Genomic DNA, 4786 nt, shown 5'->3' with positions numbered 1-4786 from the left:
ACCAGTTTTAAATTGTAGTTGTAAAAACTTGTTCCTTATGCAGAATAGATCCATTTATTTGCTTATATAATTGTGAAACCTGTTACATGTCTCCTTGTTTCTCTTTCGGAGTCGTATCTCTTATGCCAGGCAGAACTTTAGGAAAGATAGTGAGCCAAACCATCTTGAGGATAGTGAGATGATCCCAAGGTCCTGTCTTGATGAAGACAGTGAGTTGAAGCTACTTACCAGTAGGTGTGAGATAACCTCTGTGCAGTCGCTGCGTCAATCAGTTCGACTTCTTTAGTCTCAACTTAAAGCGGAAAGGCTTGCTTCAGCTCAGCTCTGACTTGAAGTCAAAGATGTAATGAAGATGCCAGGGGACTGCCTTGCGCACTATGGTGCCATACAGCTAGGGATGAAGAATCTATCGTTGACACAACTAAGGTCTCATCAGCTTGTTCGGCTGCTTGCAGAGCCCGACCTTGCCAGGTCTAGTGCCTTCTGAAGTTCTCTTAGTTTTGTATATTCTTTTGTCGGCGCATTTATATGCACTGGTGGCGACCTTTGATGCCCAGTGTATGTAATCCATGGTCATGTTGCGCTTTATTATCATCGGTAGCGAACTTTGATTCCCAGTGGATGTAATATGCCGTAATTTCTTTATTGTATAGTCTAGGTTTATTCTTTGGTCGGTATGCTGTAATTTAGGCCGGAAGGTTCAGTGGATCCCAGTGTTGTCTGTCTTCAGGCTGGCCCGTTACTCATATGGGCCAAAACATGGGCCTATAATCATCTTGGGCCATTAGCAGGTCTAAACTTATAGTAGTTTCCCGCCTTTAACAAGCCATGGGCTACATATTTATTGTAGTGACAATGGGCCTCCTACGGGCCATAGAAACAATAGGCCTTCTACGGTCCATAGAAACAATGGGCCTTCTACAGGCCGTAGAAACAATGGACCTTGTACGGGTCGTATCATCAATGGGCCTTATACGGGCTGTATGATTGATTGGCCAAACATGGGCCAAAAACAGACCGCATTATGGCTGTAAATGGGCAAGAGTTGGAGTCATCCGTTCATGGGCCGACCATAACTGGCCGTCGTTAATAGTCCATATTTGATGACGCTATGAAAACGGCCCAACGTATTAATGGGCCACAAACAGGCCGACTGTAACCACGGGCTGAATTTGGCCCACAAGCAGAAAATGGCAGTAACGCGCCGTAAGTAACCGAATGCTGGAAATGAGCCCAAGAATAAATGGGCCCTGAGAAGGCCGAAAGATAACATGGGCTACAAATGGCCCAATGGATTAATGGGTCATTAATGGGTACAAAGTGATACACTGTTCATTACGGGCCAGTTTCACCACGGGCCATTAATGGGCCAAGAGTTACGAAGGGCCTCATGTGGGCCGAAAGACGTCATGAACCATACATGGGCCGGAAATTAAAATGGGCTGGAATCATATTGGACGGCCCAGATGACGCTACTGGGGCTAATTCGGATAGGTCGTAACGAGCCCTAGGTTAGCGGGCTGTAAATGGGCTATATGCGAACAGGCCGTTAACAGGCTTTCCGTGGGCCGGCCCGCCACCTTTTGACCAAGTCAAACGGGCCGGCCTTTTCATATGAATGGGCCTCTATTCGGTCATGCCACATGTCGACGTATCATAGGCGCCTCCGGTCCAATGAGTGGATGACATCTGTCCCAATGGTGAGCTGACACGTGTTTCCTCCAGCCAATGATGATTTTACACGTGGAAAATCCCCATTGGTCGGGGCTGTTAGTGGGTTATCGGATCCAAAACCAGACCCGATAGCTTAACGGCGTTCCGTTACGGTGGATGCCACATGTTGGTCACCCTTGACGAAAGCACTTCTGTGACGCGAGATTTCTCATCATGGAAGTGGACACTTCCATGATGATAATTTTGGTAATGTCATGGAACACTTCTACGACAACACAGGTATGACTATCTTGATTCTGTCATAAAATCGTCATAGATGTACATGCATGAAAAAAACGTGACCTACTGTGACAGACACATATCATCACGGAAGTGTATTTATTTTGTAGTGAAGGAAGGAGGCCAGCTATCCGCGAATGTTGTCGTTAGCGAGGCAGGTGGAGGATCTGGGTATGTCCCTAGTGTCCTTCTTGCATGTCAATCCACTGATTGGTGGATAGGTAATGGAGCTAATGTGCATGTTTGTGCTGATTACAACTTGTTTTCTTCTTATCAGGCTTGCAGCGGTTCCACCATCGTGATGGGGAACGAAACAAGGGCAGTCGTTAGTGGAACCGGTAGAGTTGACCTAAGGCTTACCTCGGGGAAGACTTTGTCGCTGAAGAACTTCCGGCATGTCCCAGGAATAAATAGGAACCTCCTTTCTGGTTCACTGTTGTGTCGTGATGGCTACAAGCTAGTGTTTGAGTCGAATAAATTTGTTATTTAAAAATTTGGTTTGTTTATCAGAAAAGGCTATAACAACGTAGGTTAGTTCCGGCTTTGTATTCTAGACGACTGTAATGTCGTAAACAATTTATCATGTTCTTCATATTCTGGAATGAATCTTGGAGATGTTGCTGTTTGGCACTCTCGTTTATGTCATATAAATTTTAATCGCATTGTACAGTTATGCAAGCTTAATTTAATTCCGAATGTTTCCATAGTCCATGGATCTAAGTGTCAGGCTTGTGTTCAAGCAAAGCAACCCCAAAAGCCGTTTAAGCCTATTGGGGAGAAAAGCCTTTCACCTCTAGATTTAATACATTCAGATTTGTGTGAGATGAATGGAGTTTTGACTAAGGCAGGGAAAAGATATATGATGACATTGATAGATGATGCGACTAAGTGGTGTAATATTTCTCTAGTAAAAACGAAAGATGAGGCGTTGAATTGCTTTAAGATCTATAAAGCTGAGGTAGAAAACCAATTAGAGAAGAACATCAAACGCTTAAGGTCTGACAGAGGAGGAGAGTATGTCTCACATGAGTTTGCTGAATTTTGTGCGGAACATGGAATTATCCATGAGGTAACCCCTCCCTACTCACCCCAATCAAATGGAGTAGCTGAACGTAAAAACCGAACACTTACGGACTTGGTAAATGCCATGTTGGACAGTGCCAGTTTATCTAAGTCATGGTGGGGAGAGGCTGCGTTGGCTGCATGTCATGTTCTCAACAGAGTTCCTTCATCAAAAGGAGATACAACTCCATATGAAGGATGGAAAGGACACAAACCAACTCTGCGTTTCTTACGTGCTTGGGGCTGTTTAGCCAAGGTTAATGTACCTGTATGCAAGAAACAAAAACTAGGACCTAAGACTGTTGATTGTATCTTTTTGGGTTATGCACATAATAGCAACGCTTATAGATTCTTGGTAGTCAAGTCCGAGTTTTTGGATGTGCACACTAACACTGTGATAGAATCTCGAGACGCTACCTTCTTTGGGAACATCTTTCCAATGAAGGAAAATAGAGCATCCACTAGTTAACCAACTATGCAGAGAGAACTTGAACCCGAACCTGAACCAGAAAATACTCCTTTCGTAACTCTATATAATCCAAATGAGGAGGATGATAGTGAAGTAGATCCCAGAAGGAGCAAGAGACAACAGACTAAAAAGTCCTTTGGAGATGACTTTGCTATGTACCTCGTGGATGATGTTCTCGGAACTCTTTCTGAAGCATATGCATCCCTAGATGCTGATGATTGGAAGGAGCCAGTCCAAAGTGAAATGGATTCCATTCTCACTAAAGAAACATGGGAAATCTGTCCACGACTGATGGGTTGTAAACATATTGGTTGCAAATGGATATTTAAAAGGAAGTTAAGACCTGATGGTACCATTGAAAAGTATAAGGCTAGACTAGTGGCCAAGAGTTTTACCCAAAAGGAAGGTGAGGATTTTCTTTGATACATACTCGCCTGTTGCTAGGATGAGTACAATTCGGGTGTTGATTGCACTAGCAACCTCTTATAAATTCCTAATCCATCAAATGGATGTGAAGACAGCTTTCCTAAATGGAGAGCTTGATGAGGAAATTTATATGCAGCAACCTGATGGTTTTGTAGCAACCGAGCAAGAGAACATGGTGTGTAGATTGAAGAAATCACTCTATGGCCTCAAGAAGGCGCTGAAGCAGTGGCATGAAAATTTTGACAAAACTCTTACTTCGGCAGGCTTTGTGGTGAATGAAGGAGACGAATGTGTGTACTATAAATATGGTGGGGGTAAGGGTGTAATCTTATGCTTATACGTTGATGACATATTAATTTTTGGGACCGATATGGATGTTATAAATGATGTTAAATCCTTCTTGTCTCAAAACTTTGATATGAAAGATTTGGTAGAGGCGGATGTTATTTTAAACATAAAGCTGCAAATGAATGAGAATGGGATTACATTAAGTCAGTCACATTATGTGGAGAAAATCCTGAGTCGGTTTGGTTTTGAGGACTCTAGAACATCTCCAACTCCTTATGACCCAAGTCGGAAGCTTCGAAAGAATAGAGGGCAAGGGGTCGAGCAGCTAAAATACTCTCAGATTGTCGGTTCTTTCATGTACCCTGCTGCTGCAACTAGACCTGACATTTCATTTGCGGTTAGAAAATTGAGCCGGTTTAATTCAAATCCGGGAAATGATCACTGGACTGCACTAGAACGAGTAATGAGGTATTTGAGAGGAACCACAACGTATGGACTACACTATATAGGGTATCCTGATGTACCAGAAGGGTATAGTGATGCAAATTGGATCTCAGATGCAAATGAGATCAAAGCCACCAGTGGATA

Source organism: Triticum aestivum, chromosome 2A (assembly GCF_018294505.1).
Source record: "Triticum aestivum cultivar Chinese Spring chromosome 2A, IWGSC CS RefSeq v2.1, whole genome shotgun sequence".
Taxonomy (NCBI): domain Eukaryota; kingdom Viridiplantae; phylum Streptophyta; class Magnoliopsida; order Poales; family Poaceae; genus Triticum; species Triticum aestivum.
Note: the sequence above shows the minus strand (reverse complement) of the source record.